Source organism: Taudactylus pleione, unplaced genomic scaffold (assembly GCF_031769625.1).
Source record: "Taudactylus pleione unplaced genomic scaffold, aTauple2 ptg001321l, whole genome shotgun sequence".
Classification (NCBI taxonomy): domain Eukaryota; kingdom Metazoa; phylum Chordata; class Amphibia; order Anura; family Myobatrachidae; genus Taudactylus; species Taudactylus pleione.
The window spans coordinates 175,558-198,669 of record NW_028285721.1 but is presented as its reverse complement, the minus strand read 5'-3'; the positions used below and the strand labels follow the sequence as shown (position 1 = coordinate 198,669).

At 40.1% G+C, this 23,112-nt stretch overlaps 1 pseudogene; it reads right to left on the bottom strand.

Annotated features, from left to right (window-relative positions):
- Positions 1-1,838: 1,838 nt before the first annotated feature.
- Positions 1,839-1,956, bottom strand: LOC148443169 (5S ribosomal RNA; annotated as a pseudogene).
- Positions 1,957-23,112: the final 21,156 nt, after the last annotated feature.

Genomic DNA, 23,112 nt, shown 5'->3' with positions numbered 1-23,112 from the left:
AAAATAAAGGAGAGACACTATTTAGTGAGAAGAGTGTATGATATGGACTGTGTGGCTCAAATTACTATACTGATGATAAAAATACATAACTAAGCACTGATCAATTGAATTATATTTATTTTCCAATACCTAGGAATAATATAAGAAAACACTGATACAGTGGATGTATAATTTTAATCACAGTATTCATACTTTTTTAACTTTTTCTAACTTTATTTTGCCCATGATAAAATTGCCAATGGTTTCTGTGTTTTAAATTAACATGAAATAAAGGTTATGTTTAAAGATAATGAATATATCATATCTTGATATACAGGCATACAATATAGAGAAACTTCAGGAGTGCACCTTCTGGTCCTCATTTTTTCTCTTACTATGCTCCCCAAATTTTCACACATCAGTTATGGACATAGCGGAACTTCTAAAGTTCCTAGCTCACAATGGACACAAAGTATCACAAGAGAAGATACAATTCTGTCAGATTAAAGTTTCCTACATTGGTTGTTGTTTGTCTGAGGGCTTTAGACATCTATCCCCAGATAGAATTGCAGCAATACAAGAAATCAGGTTGCCCATTAACCAGAGAAAGTTAAGGGGTTTCCTTGGAATAGTGGGTTACTGTAGAAACTGGATACTCAACTATTCACAGTTAACTGCACCTTTGTATGACCTAACCAAAGCTTCGGTGCCAGAACCTGTGCTGCATACAGACCAGACCAAATTATCATTTCAGCAATTAAGACGACCTCAAAGCAGTACCAACTTTAGGTTTACTTAATTACAAACAGCTCTTTTCCTTATTTTGTCATGAATACATGGGTCATGCAATGGGGGTACTCAAACAGTTACATGGCAGTAAACAAAGGCCAGTTGTGTATTACAGCTCCCAACTAGATGCAGTGGCAAGAGGATTACCTGCCTCTTTAAGGGCAATAACAATAGCAGCTTTGCTAGTGGACAAATCAGCAGACATAGTGTTGGGGTACAACCTTAAAGTTCATGTTCCTCATGCTGTTGCAGCATTACTTACCTGCCAGAAACCTAGGCATTTCACTGCTGCATGACTCACACAGGGGGAATTAGCCCTCATTATGCCTACAAATATCACTCTGGTTAAGTGTAATGTTTTGAACCTAGCTACACTGTTACCAGTTAATGATACTGATGAGTTTCAGAGGGAGGAATGGCATGTAGGACAGGAAGTATCTCATGATTGTGTGAAACATGTTGATGAGCAATTTACCCCAAGGATAGACCTGGACGAAACACCGCTCCATAACCCTGATTAGTTTATTATGTTGATGGAAGTTGTCAAGGATAGACAGAAATGGGAGCAACTCAATCAGGGTACGCAGTAGTAGATGACACAAGAACTGTTGTATCTGCTCCACTTCCACATCCACACTCAGCACAGTTGGCTGAATTAAAAGCACTGATAAAAGCATGTCAACTAGCAGAAGGAAAGAGTGTAAATATATGGACAGATAGCAGATACACCTTTGGTATATTGCATGTACCCATGCATAGTCAAACACTAAGAGAGAAGTATGACTTTTTGTTGGGGCACACTTAGAAGAAAAATTAAAAAATATTTAATTAAAAATTAACCTTTAATATATATATATTAAAAATGATATTCAGAGGTACCAATAGTCACAAAATTAATTGGCGAAAATATTAATTTAAATAATTTCTGCAATTCACATACCACATGAAAAAAATACAATATCAGTGAATATACTTTTAATGAAATAGGAGAGTACCATGGATATTGGTATACAAGTCACACCATGTGCCGTCCTATTAGCCCCATTGAAACTTTTATCCTCTATCCTTTTATCCTACAGTACCAGGTCTTCCTAGATGGTCTCCCATACCAGTACTAACCAGGCTTTTACTGTATCGCTTCCAAGATCAGATGGGTTTGGGCATAATCAGTAAAATATGACTGTAGGTTAATCAGTATCACTGAAAATAATTGGGGATCTGCCCTATGCAAATGGTATAAACCTGTTAGAAAAATGTAGGACTGTTTGCAACAGAAACGTCCAGTTAATTGATGATAGATTTTCAAAAGAAGGAATGCAGAGGCATATCTTGCTAGTGATGCACACAGTTTATATTAGGTAATATAACAAAAGATAATGATAATGGTTTAAGTGTACAACACATGTGATAAAGTCCTAGATCAATTAATATTACACTGAATATGGAAAATAATAATAACAATAAATAGAATTTATAAATTAGCCACAGATTGACTGAGAGCCGCACCTAAATATCTCTTAAGCTGCACAAATGCGCTTAACACAGGATATAAACACCCTTTATGTGTTGAGTGAAAAAACTGTTAGATACTATAGAAAGTCAAATGCTAGGGTTTAGTGTCCCACATGAATCTCAACAGTACACATCTATGTTTGAACAAGCAAACTAACAGAAAATCAGCATGAAAAAGGGGACGTAGTGCATACATTTGTGTCAGTTCATCAAATACCAAACATCAGCCTCAGTGCATAGTTTAAACTGACCAATATAATAAGCTGTCAGTAAATTAAAACCTGATCAAGAACAGTCGGTTATCAAGCTAAATAGACAGCTATAGATTGATCGGGCAAGGTAAACCATCGGCAATGTTATAGTATATTAACAAAGGTTAACTCATGATAGTCATTTGCAGGCTGACGAAAAATATATAGTATCAGCCTTAGTGGGCAGTTATGAACTGACTATATGTGATGCTCTATCAGCGATGTGCAGGCTATTAAAAACGATAGTAAACAACTAAAGCTGACCAGACAAAGTAGGCTGCCAGCAACATACGATACCAGTGTGGTATCATAAGGAGTCCGGTCCGTGCACTGACTGGGTCTCCAAAAACATTAGCAACTTAGTTATGAAACAAGGATGCGCGTTTCGCCCATATTAAGGCTTGTTCACCTCCTGTGAAAATAAGGGCAAATAGCAGTCTAATTTAAGAGTGTAGAGTATACACGTCACTTACCCCCAGGTCGAATCCCAGTACACACTGACAATCAGCGCTAGTCAGGGTAATAACCCCACCCCCGTATTCAGAGATACGCTCCATAGGTCCTAATGCAACATGTTATCCGGTTACCCAATGGAATGAATCAGGGTGGTCACAATGCTTGCTGGTAGTTGTAGTCAAGTAAATCAAAATATCACGGAAGAATTAACCACTATATATCATACTGGGACAATTTAAGGAACTTATGTAGAAAACTATATTGAATATTACATTAGCCTTTAGTAAGCAGATAACCTATTGACTGATTTAAACGAACCGCAATGCTATAAGGTAACAATAATCAAAAATTCTAATCCCAGTAAACACGGAAATAATTAATTCTAATCAGTGGTGATAACTCCGCCCACATATGCAGGAATACACATCATTATTCCTGATAAAGTTCATCACCAGGAAATCCATTGAAATAAACCAGAATAGACAGCAATGTTTGCTGGTAATGGTAATAAAATAAATAGCAATAAAAAAGTTACATATTGTGTACATCATCTTATAAAAAGAATTGAGGAAAAAATGTGTGGATGATATAGTCAAATAATAATCATCAGAGGCTGATTATAGGCAAGCTACAATGCCTAATGGTGGTTGTAGTCAGAGACCTGACCACACTTTAAACCACCACAGATCCCATTGGACTCTTATTAAGTTGTTATAAACAAAAACGGTAAACTGCCCTAGTGAAGCAATGTGAAGGAATATATGGTTATTATACGATACAGTAATAGTATCTAGGGATAATTAAAATGAGATTAACTCACATAATTAAAAATAAAATTAATCATACTACAGTGGGTAGTATAAAATTACAAATAAATAGTGATTAACCTATTAAGTTAAGTGTATTTAATAACAAAACAAATACAATAATAATATTGGTATATAAAAATGTTAGACTAATAAAAGTGGGCACACTGGAAAATATTGAATAAATTGTGTGCATAAAATATATAATAAATTAATGTGCAATAAGGTGAACAAAATTATTAAATACAAAACAATTGACCAATTCATAAATACAATGAATTAAACTAAAAAGATGTGAGCAACAAATCCTTATTGCATATCTTAATGTGCCATAGTAAAACTGTGCAAAATATTATTATTATTATTATTATTATTATTATTATTAACTAAAATTCAATAGTGATTAGAGTGATGGATGATGAGGGTCAATAACCCTGATAGTGATAAAAATACCAATATAATTACAAATTAAAATGTGGTAACATACCAATCCCATTGAATAAAATTTGATAAGTAGAATTGTAATTTATAAGAACACCCCATAGGAAGAGGTTGGCATTTATTTATAAGAACACCTCATAATTAATGTACTCATTCATTCCTTTTGGTGATAGAACACCCAATTTAAATGTCCAGAGACTCTCTCATTTCATTAATTGTTGCATTAAGTCACCTCCCTGGATTCCCAGTACGATTTTCTCCAAGCCAAATGCTCGCAAATCCTTTGGGTTATCTTGGTGGTGGGAATGAAAATGCCTAGCAACTGAAGTAAGCTTCTTGAACTTAACAAGATCTGTTGTAGCATTTCTGATGGTTCCAACGTGCTCCAAGATGCATTGTCTGAAGTTCCTAGATGTAATTCCAACATACTTCATACCACAACAACATGTGAGACAATATACTACTCCCGTAGCACTACAATTAATAAAGTCTTTTATTGGGATGGTCTGACCATACCTGTCCTGAACCTTATCACACTTAACCATGTATTGACATGCTTTGCATGTCCCACATGGGAAGGAACCCAGAGTTGTTCTATCTTTTTTGGGGAATTTAATAAAATGACTATGGACAAAATTGTCCCGTAAAATTCCTTGATCGTCACCAGCCCATAGCTACTTTAGTATCCAATGTTTGGGATAAATCTTCATCCAACAATACAATTGACCAGTGTCTCTGTATTATATCTTGGATAGTCCTCCATTCCTTACAGAAATTGCCGATGAATCTTATGGTTCCAGTGTCTTCACTCTTGTTTATTCCAAAAAAAATTTCTTCAAAATTTATAGAACCAACGAAGGTGCAATTCACACTGAACTCTTTCGTAAAACAACAGCGACCAATAGCCTTTTACATCAAACTAGTGCCCATTTTCCACCAACTGTAGAAAACTTGCCTAAAGGTGAATTTCTACGTCTTAAACGGAACTGCTCAGAAGAAACAACTTATAAGAAGAAAAGTATTGAACTTATAGAAAGAGGTTATAGCAAGAGATGTATTAAGAAAGCAAAGGCAAGTATTTCTACCACTCAAAGGGAAACAATGATTTTTAAAAATGAAGAAAAAATCAATCTATAGCTGTCTATTTAACTTGATAACCGACTGTTCTTGATCAGGTTGTAATTTACTGACAGCTTATTATATTGGTCAGTTTAAACTATGCACTGAGGCTGATTTTTGGTATTTGATGAACTGACACAAATGTATGCACTACGTCCCCTTTTTCATGCTGATTTTCTGTTAGTTTGCTTGTTCAAACATAGATGTGTACTGTTGAGATTCATGTGGGACACTAAACCCTAGCATTTGACTTTCTATAGTATCTAACAGTTTTTTCACTCAGCACATAAAGGGTGTTTATATCCTCTGTGTTAAGCGCATTTGTGCAGCTTAAGAGATATTTAGGTGTGGCTCTCAGTCAATCTGTGGCTAATTTATAAATTCTATTTATTGTTATTATTATTTTCCATATTCAGTGTAATATTAATTGATCTAGGACTTTATCACATGTGTTGTACACTTATACCATTATCATTATCTTTTGTTATATTACCTAATATGAACTGTGTGCATCACTAGCAAGATATGCCTCTGCATTCCTTCTTTTGAAAATCTATCATCAATTAACTGGGCGTTTCTGTTGCAAACAGTCCTACATTTTTCTAACAGGTTTATACCATGTGCATAGGGCAGATCCCAATTATTTTCAGTGATACTGATTAACCTACAGTCATATTTTACTGATTATGCCCAAACCTGTCTGATCTTGGAAGCGATACAGTAAAAGCCTGGTTAGTACTGGTATGGGAGACCGTCTAGGAAGACCTGGTACTGTAGGATAAAATAATTACACTGTTTCAATGGGGCTAATAGGACGGCACATGGTGTGACTTGTATACCAATATCCATGGTACTCTCCTATTTCATTAAAAGTATATTCACTGATATTGTATTTTTTTTCGTGTGGTATGTGAATTGCAGAAATTATTTAAATTAATATTTTCACTAATTAATTTTGTGACTATTGGTACCTCTGAATATCATTTTTAATATATATATTAAAGGTTAATTTTTAATAAAATATTTTTGAATTTTTCTTCTAAGTGTGCCCCAACAAAAAGCCTTACTTCTCTCTTAGTGTTTGACTATACTCTAACTTAGGCTGTGGGAGCACCACCAACATGGATTTATGATGATTATTATCTATAATTGCAATATGATGATTGGTTACAATATTTTCTAATTCTTGGATCTGTGCAGAATCTCTCCTTTTTCTCTTACATGACAAACTTTTGCTGATGGTACTTCAGTTTCTGATTCCAGCACGTACTCTATAAATGTAGTTATCTTTATTAGAGGTACCAATATATAAGTGTGCTCAGTATTATATATACTATAAAAGCTTCTTATTATGTAGCCAGTATGGCTACATTATCCCTTAAAAGTGAGCTTATTACAAAAAGGACTCCAGACAATTTAGATGATATTTTTTCGGATATTTCAATATCAAACCATACTAGGGATAATTGGGAAGAAGACCTGCTCCAACTCAAATCTAATTTACAACACAGAACCAGAGTATCCTGGGATATTACTACCTTGGAAAGCTATTTGAAATATAAGATTACTCCAAGAGGTTTGCGACCTAAAGTATTTCCGGCATTTAAGCTGGCGACTGAGAATCTAAGTAAGGAATGGGAAACAGCCCTGCTTAAATGTTCCCAGGATTTTATGTAAATTTTAATCAAACATAATCATATTACTCTGGATATTTGTGAAAAAGAAATTGAAATGTTGGGCAAAAAATTTGAAAATTGGGAACAGGATACAACTTTCCAAAAAACAGTAGAGAAACATAAAAAAGAACTTGAAATGTACGAATTGGATATTATTGAGAGGAAAAAGCAAAAATATAAAAGGGATAAACGTGACTTCCAAATGGGCAACATCTTTAAATGGAATAAACAGACCAGCAATAGACAATACTATAAACCTCAGGAGCTCTATACATCATCCGAGATTGAATCGTCTGGCGGTGAGGAAAATTCAGAAATTAATGTTAGTGAACCCCTTAATACCCACCAGAGACATGGTGTGTATGTTGATAAACATCCTTCATCGACTCTTTTAGGACCAAACAGAGGGGGATGACCAAAATATCATGCAAAAGGCAAACGAGGCGGTGGAAGAAGAAACATAGGGGAGCCAACAGACTGGGATCACCACCCAACATCCAGATATCCGATCAGGACCCCAAGGAGATGACGACTTACAACTCTAAACTTAATATTATTGATCTTTCCGATAAGGTTCTAACGGATGATGAGATCTCCATACTCGGGAAGGGCCTTTCATTTTCACCAATGCAATCATTCAATAGATTTGATTGGGAGAAAGATTTGAAATTATTTGGGCATAAACTTCTACTCAAAAAGTACTTTACTAACCAGAGGATCAATAAACCAACCACAGACTCTATAGTCAGAAATTAGATAATTCTGGGAGAGGAGGATTTGGATGCTATTCATGCCTTGGAGGAACTACAAGAGGAACATATTCATACTGATACTCCAACAAGTAGTACAAGAGCTATTTGCAAGAAAAAATCTAAATTCTTTCCTCCAGAGTCATTATGCCCAGAAGTACAAATCTTCCAACAGTTGGTTTCTAAAGATCTTGATCAACTTTATTCCAAAGTCAGACGTGTAAAAAATATGCAAGGGAATTTAAGCAGATCAGAATTTAAAGTACTCAGAGACATTCAAGAATGGAAGGATGTAATTATTAAACCATCCGATAAAGGAGGTAATATTGTCATTTGGCCGGTCGAGATGTATTACCACGAGGCAATGCGACAGCTTAAAGATGAAAATTGCTATCAGATGATGCTATTTAACCCAACTGAAAACTTCACTACACTTTATAATAGAATTATTGATAGAGCATTCCAAGAAGTACTATCCTCAAACAAGAATACGAGTATCTAAAGGTACAAAACCCCAGGGTACCAACATTGTACCTACTCCCGAAGATTCATAAAAACATCAAAAACCCACCAGGGAGACCCATTGTCTCGGGGGTTGGAGGATTATCAGAGAAAGCCAGCAGATTTATAGATCTTCACTTGAGACACCATGTCCTCGGATTAACATCTTATATCCAGGACATATCAGAAATACTTAGAAAACTCCACGATGTGAGAATGGAGGAACATCATTTTCTTGTGACTTTGGATGTTGAAGCCCTGTGCATTTGTATTGGACATGATCTTGGGATCCAAGCAGTGTCTTATTTTCTTCAAATGGAAGAACCATGTGATTTCCACCAATTTTTATTGGATCTTCTTGATTTCATTTTAAAGAAAAATTATTTCACTTTTGGAGACCGCTTCTACCTACAGACGAGGGCGACGGCAATAGGGGCTGCTTGTGCCCCACTTATGCCAACCTCTTCTTAGGTAGGTGGGAGCGAGAAATAGTCTTTGGTGACAGAATGGATCGATATACCCAATTTGTAGGGGGGTGGTGGCGTTATATTGACTATATTCTTTTGATATGGGAAGGTGAAGAAACCTCACTCCTGGAATTTATTCATGAGTTGAATAATAATAACATCAACATCAAATTGACCTACCACAAGTCATAATTGGGTATCATTTTTGGATCTAAAAATTTATAGAACCAACGAAGGTGCAATTCACACTGAACTCTTTCGTAAAACAACAGTGACCAATAGCCTTTTACATCAAACTAGTGCCCATTTTCCACCAACTGTAGAAAACTTGCCTAAAGGTGAATTTCTATGTCTTAAATGGAACTGCTCAGAAGAAACAACTTATAAGAAGAAAAGTATTGAACTTTCCGAGAGACTTATAGAAAGAGGTTATAGCAAGAGATGTATTAAGAAAGCAAAGGCAAGTATTTCTACCACTCAAAGGGAAACAATGATTTTTAAAAATGAAGAAAAAATCAATCTATAGCTGTCTATTTAGCTTGATAACCGACTGTTCTTGATCAGGTTGTAATTTACTGACAGCTTATTATATTGGTCAGTTTAAACTATGCACTGAGGCTGATTTTTGGTATTTGATGAACTGACACAAATGTATGCACTACGTCCCCTTTTTCATGCTGATTTTCTGTTAGTTTGCTTGTTCAAACATAGATGTGTACTGTTGAGATTCATGTGGGACACTAAACCCTAGCATTTGACTTTCTATAGTATCTAACAGTTTTTTCACTCAGCACATAAAGGGTGTTTACATCCTCTGTGTTAAGCGCATTTGTGCAGCTTAAGAGATATTTAGGTGTGGCTTTCAGTCAATCTGTGGCTAATTTATAAATTCTATTTATTGTTATTATTATTTTCCATATTCAGTGTAATATTAATTGATCTAGGACTTTATCACATGTGTTGTACACTTATACCATTATCATTATCTTTTGTTATATTACCTAATATGAACTGTGTGCATCACTAGCAAGATATGCCTCTGCATTCCTTCTTTTGAAAATCTATCATCAATTAACTGGACGTTTCTGTTGCAAACAGTCCTACATTTTCTAACAGGTTTATACCATGTGCATAGGGCAGATCCCAATTATTTTCAGTGATACTGATTAACCTACAGTCATATTTTACTGATTATGCCCAAACCCATCTTATCTTGGAAGCGATACAGTAAAAGCCTGGTTAGTACTGGTATGGGAGACCGTCTAGGAAGACCTGGTACTGTAACATAAAATAATTACACTGTTTCAATGGGGCTAATAGGACGGCACATGGTGTGACTTGTATACCAATATCCATGGTACTCTCCTATTTCATTAAAAGTATATTCACTGATATTGTATTTTTTTCGTGTGGTATGTGAATTGCAGAAATTATTTAAATTAATATTTTCACCAATTAACTTTGTGACTATTGGTACCTCTGAATATCATTTTTAATATATATATTAAAGGTTAATTTTTAATTAAATATTTTTGAATTTTTCTTCTAAGTGTGCCCCAACAAAAAGCCTAACTTCTCTCTTAGTGTTTGACTATACTCTAACTTAGGCTGTGGGAGCACCACCAACATGGATTTATGATGATTATTATCTATAATTACAATATGGTTGGTTACAATATTTTCTAATTCTTGGATCTGTGTGGAATTTCTCCTTTTTCTCTTACATATACCCATGCATGTAAGATGGCCATGATAGGTCTGATACAGACCTATTGGTATACACCTGGATTTGCATCAGTTGCTGCCAATACTGTATCATCTGTTTACAGGAGAATGTATGAAGATCAGTTAAAACCATACCTTCACATATTCCCCAAAGAACTGGCCCTTTCCAGATCATACAGATTGATTTCATTCACCTTCCAATGGTCAGGATGCTTCAATATGTATTATTATGTTTAGATGTATTCTTAGGGTGGGTAGAAGGGTACGCTGTGGCTAGTGCAACAGAATCCATTACTGCAAAGAAATTGACCCAAAAATTTGTCTGCAGGTTTGGCATAACTTATGTGATATCATCGACCAAGGCACATATTTCACGGGTCTAATATTTATAAAAATGTGCCGACTTCTTGGGATAAAACAACAACTACACACCGCATACCATCCACATCCAGTGGCAAGGTTGAATGTTACAACAGGACTATAAAAAACTAGCCAAAATATGCAAAAATACTGGTTTGCAATGGCCAGAGGCTTTACCCCTAGTGCTCCACCTCTAGAGGAAAGTTGAACATTTCCCTTATGAGATCTTATTTAAAAAGTTGGCTAACAATGTTATTGCTCCCGCATATGAACTCAGTAAGAAAAATTACTTAACTGTAAATTACCTCATTTCATTAAGCAATAAGCTGAAGAAGATACAGACTGCTATGATAGGCACACAACCAACTCCTTTATGTGCTGGCCAATCTTGGTCCTTATTTGAGCTGCAGACCATACTTGCCTACTTTTGAAGAAGCATTTCAGAGAGATTGTGAAAGTAACACCTACTGTATGAGATCGGCATAAAGGTAGACATGTACTGCTACATCTCAGGGACATGTCATAAATTGATTTACATGCAAATGTAAATGAGCCACAAACAAGGACTGGTACAAGTTTTCTAGGCACCCTAGGCAAAGCTATACAATACTGCCACTGCTCACCCAAACACCCTCCGCTCAACTGCTCACAATCACCCTCTTGCCCCCCTCTAGGCTCATATATAGGGCTGTATTAAGTGAAGTGGTGACATGGGCTGTCGCCCTGGGGCCCCCCACACAAAGGTGCTCCCTCACAGGGTCGATGTGACCCTGCGAGAACAGGTGTCCAGCGACACTTGTTCCAGGGTGGAGGCTCAGCAGCTGTGGCTGTTCTACTGAATGCAGCAGCAGAGTTAGTGCTACTGCATTAGCTTTCTAGAGGGAGAGGTGCCGGCTTCACACTAACGCATGCAGGAGGGGTTTCTTAGTACCAAGAAACCCCCCTGAAACACTGATTCCCCCCTACACTGGCAGCTTTGGGGGCATAGCCTAGATGGCAAGCCCCGTCCCCATATCACTGCGAATGGTGGCATTACATTGTTGGGGGGGACTAATGAACCTCGGTGCCTAGTCCCTGTTGCAACCTATACCAGTCCTGCAGCAGCTGCTGCATCAAGTTAAAGTATGTTTGTGTACTGTTTTAGTGTGTGTGTATGTTATTCTGTGTGTATATGTGTTATGGTGTATATATGTTAGTATGTATACTGCGTATGTATGTGTACTGTTTTAGTGTGTGTGTGTATGTTATTTTGTGTGTGTTTATGTTTATGTATTATGGTGTATATATGTTAGTGTGTATACTGTGTATGTATGTGTTAATGTGTATAAAGTATATGTGTAAGTATGTGTATACTGTTTATGTGTTAATGTATGTTATATATGTATATATATATATATATATATATATATATTATATATGTGGTTATTTATGTATATTTATATTTAGAACCCCCTCCCCCAAGAAAATCCTGTGTTTGCCTCTGTCTTCATGTGGCAGGGGAAGGGGGGCTTGGTTCAGTGTGGGGATTTAAGGGGTGGTAGGCTCTGTGTGGCTTGGAGGGGGCCCCCACAACTTAGTTTCCTGCAGATGGCCTATCAGAACACTGTGCAATACAATGCTGGCTGCATACTGTTCTGACCTTTACTATACAAATAAGTGCAGGGGCGGATTGGGATGGAAATCCAACAAGGAAATTCATGGAAGCAGTCCTAATGGGGGCAGGGGCTGTTGAGGTGGTGGAGTCTATTTTCGGAGCTAGACTGAGGGACCATCACCATCTTCAGATGGCAAATGTTCCTGCTCTGGCATCGCAACTGGCTCCTTCCCTAAGGGAAGGAGGTCTGGGTTGTAATCCCTCTGCCCCTGTCTGTGCATGCGTGACCTGTAGGTCATGCATGCACAGTCCTGTCACTGCTCCGACAGGAAAGGAGCAATGAAGAGGCTTGCTGGTACAGCTGTTTTTGCATCAGCTGTCACTGTGCCAGAGCAATAATAAATTGGTCTGGCAGCCGCGGTGAGACAGAATGCTCATTATAGGGGTCCGTTCGGATCCCGATAATTAACAACATAAATAGGCCCCATAGTCTGAAAATTAACATACAGTATAGGTTTGTATATATTATATAGTGTATGTCTCTGAGTACTATGTCTAAGCAGCTGGGAAGCAGGATGGTGAGTGTAGGACCCTGGGGAAACCAGGGGAAGTGGAGTGGTAGTGAGGGTAGTGTATGTCCTGGGTACTATGTCTAAGAGGCTGGGAAGTAGCATGATGAGTATTCGTCCCCAGGGTAGGCAGGAGGGGGGTGGGTAGGTGGTAGAGTGGATAGTTTATGTCCCTGGGTTGGGGGGTACAGTATATCTAGAGGCTGAGGGGTAGGGAAGGTTACAGGCATGTTCCATAGGCATAGTTGGAACTAATTAGCCTATCGCCCCCCCCAACCAGAGTCAGCAGTTGGAGTACAAGCTCCATACCCTCTGCTGCTGGGGGCAGGATGGGAGTAGTAAAAGTGGGAAGCAGGGGGCAGGATGGGAGTAATAGTGGGAAGCAGAGGGTAGAATAGGCATAGTAATAAGAAGCAGGGGGCAGAATGTTAGGAATAGTAATGAGAATTAGAGGTCATGATGGGAGTACTAGTGAGAAGCAGGTGGGAGGATGGGAGTAGTAGTGGGAAGCAAGGGCAGGATGGGAGTAGTAGTTAGAAGCAGGGGTCAGCATGAGAGTAGTAGTGGGAAGCAGGGGCATGATGGGAGTAGTAGGTAGAAGGGGGAAGATTGGGAGTGGTATTGGGAATCAGGGGCAGGATGGGAGTAGCAGATAAAAGCAGAGGGCAGGATGAGAGTAGTAGTTAGAAGCAGGAGGTAGTATGGGAGTAATAGTGGGAAGCAGGGGGCAGGATGGGAGTAATAGTGGGAAGCTAGGACAGGATTCTAGTAGTAGTGGGAAGCAGGGACAGGATAAGAGTAGTAGTGGGAAGCAGGGGGCAGGATGGGAGTAGTATTGGGAAGCAGGAGCAGGATGGGAGTAATAGTGGGAAGCAGGGGCAGGATGGGAGTAATAGTGTGAAACAGGGATCACAATGGGAGTAGTAGTGGGAGGCAGGGGGCAGCAGGATGGGAGTAGTATTTGGAAGCAGGGGCAGGATCGTAGTAGTAGTGGGAAGCAGGGGGCAGGATGGGAGTAATAGTGGGAAGCAGGGGCAGGATGGGAGTAGTAGTGGGAAACAGGGGGCAGGATGGGAGTAATAGTGGGAAAAAGTGGCAGGATGGTAGTAGTAGTGGGAAGCAGCAAGGGACAGGATGGGAGTAGTTAGAACCAGGAGGTAGGATTGGAGTAGTAGTGGGAAGCAGGGGCAGGGTGGGAGTAGTAGTGGGAAGCAGGGGCAGGATGGGAGTAGTAGATAGAAGTAGGGGACAGGAAGGAAGTAACAGTGGGAAGCAGAGGCATGATTAAAGTAGTAGGTAGAAGGGGGCAGAATGGGAGTAGTAGTGGGAAGCAGGGGGCAGAATGGAAGTAGTATTGGGAAGCAGGGATCAGGATAGGAGTAGTAGTGGGAAGCAGGGAGCAAGATGGGAGTAGTAGTGGGAAGCAGGGGCAGGATGGGAGTAATATTGGGAAGCAGGGGGCAGGATGGGAGTAGTAGTGGGAAGCAGGGGGCAGTATGGTAATAATAGTGGGAAATAGAGGCAGGATGGGAGTAGTATTGGGAAGCAGAGGCAGGATGGGAGTAGTACAGGGAAGCAGGGGCAGGATGGGAGTAATATTGGGAAGCTAGGGGGAAGGATGGGAAAATAGTGGGAAGCAGTGGCAGGACGGTAGTAGTAGTGGGAAGCAGGGGTAGGATTGGAGTAGTAGTGGGAAGCAGGGGGCAGGATTAGAGTAATAGTGGGAAGCAGAGGCAGGATGGGAGTAGTAGTGGGAAGCAGGGGGCAGTATGGTAATAATAGAGGGAAGTAGAGGCAGGATGGGAGTAGTAGTGGGAAGCAGGGGCAGGATGGGAGTAATATTGGGAAGCAGGGGGCAGGATGGGAATAATAGTGGGAAGCAGGGGCAGGATGGTAGTAGTAGTGGGAAGCAGGGGTAGGATGGGAGTAGTAGTGGGAAGCAGGGGGCAGGATTGGAGTAATAGTGGGAAGCAGAGGGCAGGTTGGGAGTAGTAATTAGAAGCAGGAGGTAGAATGGAAGTAGTGGGAAGCAGGGATCAGGATGGGAGTAGTAGTTAGAAGTAGGGGACAGGATGGGAGTAATAGTGGGAAGCAGGGGCAGCATTGGAGTAATAGTGGGAAGCAGGGGGCAGGATGGGACTAATAGTGGGAAGCAGAGGCATGATGGAAGTAGTAGGTAGGATGGGCAGAATGGGAGTAGTATTGGGAAGCAGGGGCAGGATGGGATACACTTTTACACATAATGCCACAAACTATAATGCCCTTTATACATAATGCCACATACTATAATGCCCTTTACACATAATGTCACATATTGTAATACCCTTTACCCATAATGCCATATATTGTAATGCCCTTTATACATACTATAATGTCCTTTACACATAATGTCACATATTGCAATGCCCTTTACACAAAATGTCACATAGTGTAATGTCCTTTACACATAATGTCACATATTGTAATGCCCTATACACATAATGTCACATACTGTAATGCCATTTACACATAATGCCACATATTGTAATGCCCATTACACATAATGCCACATACTGTAATGCCATTTACACATAATGCCATATATTGTGATGCCCTTTACACATAATGCCACATATTATAATGCCCTTTGCACATAATGCCACATATTGGAGTGCCCTTAACACATAATGCCACATATTGTAATGCCCTTTATACATAATGCCACATACTGTAATGCCCTTTACACATAATGCCACACACTGTAATGTCCTTTACACATAATGCCACATATTGTAATGCCCTTTATACATAATGCCACATACTGTAATGCCCTTTACACATAATGCCACATATTGTAATGCCCTTTATAAATAATGTCACATACTGTAATGTCCTTTACACATAATGCCACATATTGTAATGTCCTTTATACATAATGCCACATACTGTAATGCCCTTTACACATAATGCCACATACTGTAATGCCCTTAACACATAATGCCACATATTGTAATGCCCTTTATACATAATGCCACATACTGTAATGCCCTTTACACATAATGCCACATACTGTAATGTCCTTTACACATAATGCCACATATTGTAATGCCCTTTATACATAATGCCACATACTGTAATGCCCTTTACACATAATGCCACATATTGTAATGCCCTTTATAAATAATGCCACATACTGTAATGCCCTTTATACATAATGCCACATATTGTAATTTCCTTTATACATAATTCCACATACTGCAATTCCCTTTATACATAGAGGTGCACGTGCACCGGGTGAGCCGCTGTACCTGGTGCCAGTGACCTCCAGCCCGGCGCTGCAGAGAGGCTCCAAGCCGGACGTCCGCTGGTAATATTTATTACCAGCGGGCACCCGGCTCCTTCTCTGCAGCGACGCGGTGTAGCCGGAGCCGGAGGCTGGAGTTCTCATCCGAACTCCAGCTTCCGGCTCTCCCCACTGGCACTATGGGGGAGACGTCATGACATCTCCCCCATAGTTCCAAGGAGCAGCCGGCGGACCGGACGCGACGCTGGATGCAGGAGCGGGGTTCAAGGTAAGTATTTTTTTTTTTAATAAGCTGCACTACAGGGGCATTATTATGGGGGCAGGGGCACTGTAATGCCCTTTACACATAATGCCACATATTGTAATGCCCTTTATAAATAATGTCACATACTGTAATGTCCTTTACACATAATGCCACATATTGTAATGTCCTTTATACATAATGCCACATACTGTAATGCCCTTTACACATAATGCCACATACTGTAATGCCCTTTACACGTAATGCCACATATTGTAATGCCCTTTACACATAATTTCACATACTGTAATGTCCTTTACACATAATGTCACATACTGTAATGTCCTTTACACATAATGCCACATACTGTAATGTCCTTTACACATAATGCCACATATTGTAATGTCCTTTACACATAATGCCACATATTGTAATGCCCTTTACACATATTGCCACTGTGAGAGTCTATAATCATTTATAGTGTTTATTTAAAACATACTGTATGATTCATCAGTATTTATGAGAAAATGCCATTTTCCTTTACTCAAATATCATGAGATTGAACCACATTAGGGTATACTGAACAATCAGCTGAAGGTGAGCTGCAGCTGAATGATCCCAGAATGTGATACTAATGGAGCATACACACGGTCAGATTTGTCAGACTTGTCAGATTTGTCAGATGAACGATTGAACGATTAAACGATTTGAACGATTTTACCAAAGTTTTGAACGATTTGAACGATTGAACGATTTTTGACTGCATTAAAATGAATGGAATCGTCCAAGTCTGACTGCAAACACATCAGATGTCAGATATCGTTATCTGACAAACGGGAACGCGCATTGTAAATCGTCCATCGTTCAGGCATGTCAGATATGTCAGATTTTCCTTCAGATATGAACGACTGAATGATTTTTAAATCATTATCGTTCATATCTGAAGGAAAAATCTGACCGTGTGTATGCACCATTAGACTGGACAATATGAAAAAAAAAGACAAACCGAAGATACATTGACACATCCTATGTACTTGTTAATCCAATCATATGTATTCTTTTCTGTCAAACCATTTTTGGCAAATGTTTATTACAGCAGTTTTCTGAACTTATAAAAGATGTCTCAAAGGAGATGTACCTCTGAGAGCTAAGTGCAATTCATCACAAGTGTGTGTTGAGTTTCCTTATCTTCCCAGCTGGCTGGAAGGGAAATTAATAAAATAGGAGCAGCGTTTCTCATACCATGATCCAGGGGTAGGAAGCCTTGTCACCCCAACATTTCTGGGGGACTCACCTGGGATCCCCAACTTCCTGTCTATACTGACGAATATCCACTTGAAAATTTGGAACTGCAGAAGCAAATTCCGATCGGTGAGTATTGAAAAACAAATGCGCAATTGCGCTTTTCAATGCTCTCTTCTGCGCTTCCTAATTAGTATTGTGGGGTTCAGTATGGATGGGCTAATCAGGGATCTATGATTATATTGTATGACAAACCTGCTCTTTTAAAGTATAAGTTGTCTTCTCTTGAAGTGAGTGAAAGGAGTGTGATTGTATGTGTGCTAACTGTGAGATGTATATAAAGAAACCAGATCTTTAAATGATCAACCAAAGACTGCACTTCTCACCTGCTATTAGAGGCTTGTCCTGTCTTTTGAGACGTGTGACCCCTGGGTTGAGACATTCACTGATCTCCTTGCTCTCATAGTAGCTGTAAAAAGTGACACCTAGTACCTAAACATGGCAAAAGTGTTTAGGAGTGCCGAGAAAGGTGCCCATTGATTCGGGATAGGGTCCTTCACATTTCCTCATTGGTACCCCTAGGGGCACCTGGAGCTGGAGGGTTGTACATGTTATTCATCTGTGTAGCATGCCAGAAGTATTAGAACAGTGGGTCATAATCTGTGGGAGTGTTATAGTGACATTGGGAATACTGTATTATCTTTTTAAGGACAGGGATAACAGGTCTCTAGAGTCTGATATATGAACCACATATAACTAAAGTGTGAGGAGTGTACTTGTGTAGTGATATTACAGTAAACCAGATAATTTATAATCCTAATCTAATAGCTGTAATAAATCAGAGATTTATTACGTCTGTGGTATATACTTGCCTCAAAGGGTGTCAACATATTTGGCTTCCAGGATAGATAATGACTGGGTTGGACTAATAAATTAGCTACCCAGTAATTTATGCAGGGTTAGTTCAGTAGTAGCTTGTCCAGTTATTAGGTGGTTGCCAGCTGATAGGCATTTGAAGCTGATAAAACAGATTTTGTTGTAGAGTTACCCAGTAGGAACGCAGGAATAAGTGAATGTTCTTTTGAATAAAATAAAGATTCCTCAGGGGATTCAGGAAAAACTAGGAGCGGTAACCCATAATAGGGGCTCAGGGCAGTACAGGCATGGTAAGAGAATTACCATGTGCTCCTGCAGATCTAGTCGAATCCAGGGAGGGGAAAAGTGCACATAAAGATATTCAAAACATACTACAGAAAGCAGGGATGCCCAGTGTGGGTTCCGTAGATCCTGTAAGATGGGAAACCTTTGCAAAAGAAAACAAGGCTTGGATAGAGTGTAAGAAAGTAGGCAAGCAAGTACAGGCTTGGTTAAAGGTAGCCAAAGAAATACATAAAGAACAGGAGATAACACAAGACACTGAGTTTATGGAAGATTGTGGTGCAAATACTGTGAGGCCTGTCCCAGTGATCCCTTTTGTAAATCAACAGGCATCACTAACAGCCCCTGATTTAAGCCCAAAGTACTCAAGTATGGCTCCATTTACCACACCAGTAAGGGATGGCAGGAAATGCCCAGGATGTGGTAAATGTGTACCTAATGCTAACACTAATTGTCCATTTTGTGGGAATCAAGTGCCTTGGCCAGGGGAACCCTGTGATCAACAAGGCTTAACCAGATCACCTCATTATCCATCACCTCCACACTTATCACCAGTTACACCACCAGCTCCTCCACTGCCTTATGCAGGAGGAAATTTCAGCCCTAAGATGGTCAGGCACCTTAATGCCTTGAATGTTTAATAAAAACAGACACAGGACCTAATTCAGACCCGCTCGCGAGCGCTGAGCGCTCGCAAGCGGGTCGATGTTGCCAAAGTGTGCATGCGCATGAGGGAGCCGGCTCCGTCGTGCGCATGCGCGAGGCCCGAATAACGACGGCCTAGCCGTCGTTATGGGTCTCGCACCAAAGGGAGCTCGCTGTCAATGTTGATTGACAGCACGCCCACCAAGTGGGGTGTGGCTGCCCAGACGGAGGCGTTCCCATGGGAACGCCTGCCATCTGGGGCCGGCCCCACTGACATCACTAGTGATGTCTGTTGGAGAGATTTCAGCTCTGTTAGAGCCGAAATCTCTCTGGGGCTTGCGGCAACGAGACCCTACCACAAGGGTCTCGTAGCAAGTCCGATGGTTGCGATGGTCTTGACCATCATGACCATCTTCCTGGCCGCTCGCTATAGCTGTGGGTGGTCACCCGGGAGGCCACTCCAAATAGTAAGAGGGCCGGCCCTGATTCAGAGCAAGTGCTCTGTCAGAGCGTCCGGCTCTGAATCAGGGCCACAGGACACAGGTGTGCAAGAAGCAAGCCACAGGCAATAATGATGAACCTTGTGGCTGTGAACACTGTGGGGGTGAACAGATGTATTTTCAGAAAGGGACAGCAATTATGATAAGTGTAAGAAGAACCCAAATTCAGTATAGACCCTAGACAGACCAGGGATAATAGGAAAGTATCTCCAGAAGAAGCAAAAAGGAAAGGGTTACGTTTCTTCTGTCATAAAGCAGGGCACATGAAAAGGGATTGTCAGAAATATAAGGAATGGGCAGAGAAAAGGGAGCAATTTGGAGTAAGGGTTCAAACAGCGCATAGCCCATAGGGAATAGGTCATCCAGTGTCAGGTCCCCCACAATTCACCATTAATACCTCAGGTCCCAAGGGAATAATACAATTGACACTACCTGGGGGGGAATAAATTGACTGTATAATAGACACTGGCGCAAGCCGTACCGTTTTAAGGGCAGAAGATGTTCCCAAGAAATATGTAACAAATCAGACAATTCCTGGAACAGGACTAACAGGACATACCGTATCCTTACATGTTAGTAAGCCCATAAAAGTTGCAGTGGGGTAAGAAGAAAAAAAATAAAATTAAAGTCCCTGTAGAATTCCTGACCTCCACATCCTGTCCAGTTAATTTGTTAGGAGCAGATATCCTTAATGAATTACAAGCTACCATTGAGTACAGGGATGGTAATGTAATACTGAAAGGAAGTACAGGGCAGGATCTTCAATGTCAGCTAGCAGCAGCAATATATTTGCTGCAACACCAGACACAGATAGAAGTGATGATCCCTGACTGGCTTTCAGAAGTCCCTGAAAAATTATGGTCTAAGGGTAAAACAAATGTGGGATTACTGGATGTACAACCGGTTACACTCACCTTAAAACCAGGTGTAGTGCTAGTAAAGATTAAATAATACCCATTGACCAGAGATCAGGAAAAGGCCATACAGCAGCAGATTGCTGCATATAAAAAACAGGGGTTATAAGAGAATGTAGGTCCCCATGGAGCACCCCTTTATTTCTGGTAAAAAAGAAGGTGGGGGCAGATGGTAAACAGGAATACCGGATGGTGCATGATCTAAGAGAGGTAAACAAATGGTTGGTGGTGGATGTACCTATAGTGCCTAATCCACACACCTTATTAAACCAAATGCCAGCAACAGCAACTCATTTCACAGTAATAGACTGGCTAATTTATTTCTTTATTTTGTTCTGTACCTCTTACATCAGAGTGTCAGCTTTATTTAGCTTTTACAAGTATGGGCAAACAGTATTGCTGGACCAGATAACCCTAAGGAGGGGCAACCTCTACATCTGCATTTACAGAGGCTATGTCCATCATACTGCAAGGGTGGAGACCACAGTTTGAGACCACCCAGTTGTTGCAGTATGTGGATGATTTGCTCCTATGTGCAGATGTAGAGGGACAGTGTCAAATTGAAACCAAATTATTACTTATTTTTCTGTGTGAACTACATTGCAGAATGTCAAAAGAAAAATTGCAAACAGCTCAAGCACAAGTTACCTTTTTAGGACATTGTATTTCTCAAGCTACAATACATTTCACACAAGATAGGATATCAGCTACACAGCATTTCTAGTTCTAACAGGGTATTGATGGAATGGATTGCCAACACATCCCTCATAATGCAGCCCCTCTATGATGCATTGACAGATACAAAAGACAAAACAGTAATATTAATATCAGAACAGAAGAAAGCTTTTATGCAGATAAAAACTACAGTTACCCAAGCACCAGCACTAGGATTACCCAGATATGACAGGCCTTTTATGCTATTCTGTCATGAAACACAAGAACATGCTCAAGGGGTATTAGTGCAGGAACATGGTGGTAAACAATGGCCCCTGGCATATTATTAATTGCAGCTTGATAGTATAATCAAAGGAGCACCCTCTTGTATAAGAGCAGTAGCAGCTGCAGCTATGCTTAAAGACAAGGCAGAATTCAGTGCTGGACCACTCATTGATCACACAGGTTCCCCACTCAGTAACAGAAATACTTAACCAGGCCAGAACTAAGTATCTTTCTGCAGCCAGGTTAATTAAGTATGAGGTAGCCCTATTAAGCCCTACCAATGTGACCATTAAGAGGTGCACGATGTTGAATCCTGCTACATTGCTTCCAACGCAGGATTCAAAAGAGGGGAATAGTGAGGGAGGCATACATACACCTGTTGATAACATACCAGGTAATGGCAATAAGGAACACAACAGTGAGGATGATGAGGGGGATAATGTACTGCAAATACAGTCACATAAAAATACAAATCAAAATTTTTCTGACCATGATTTTCTTGAACTTATGCAAATGGAATTGAAGGAAAATGCAAATGGAATTGAAGGAAAATGTAACAGATGTTCCCTTATCTAATCCAGACTGGGAATTGTTTATAGATGGCTCTAGATATTATCATGAAGGGTCCCTAAGAACAGGGTATGCAGTCACCACCTAAGATGAGGTATTGATTCAGCAACCACTCCCACCTTCCTGCTCAGCACAGGAAGCAGAGTTGAGGGCACTCACTGAGGCATGTATAATGGCTGAAAATCAGACAGCAAACATTTACACTGACTCCAGGTATGCCTGGAGTGTGGCCCATGATTTCGGGCCTATTTGAAAGAGTAGGGATTTTATGGGCTCGGCTGGTAAAACCATTAAGCATGCTGAGCTCATTAGATTGTTGTTTGCAGCCTTACAGCTTCCAAGTAGAGTAGCCATTTTAAAGGTGCAAGCACACACCAAGGAGAAACAAGCTGAGGCTAAGGGGAATGCCAAAGCAGATGCTGCGGCTAAGCAAGCTGCCCTGTTACCTATCCCAGCCCTCTATGGTATAGAAACAGACACAAAGAAAGACCCCTTGGACATACAGGCTTTACACCAGTATCAAGAACAAGCCATAGAAGGCAAAAAAAGAGAGGCTGGGAAAAAGAGAGAGCCACCTGTGTTAATATGCATTGGGCTAAAGCCACCAGGTGGTGCCTCCCCAGGGC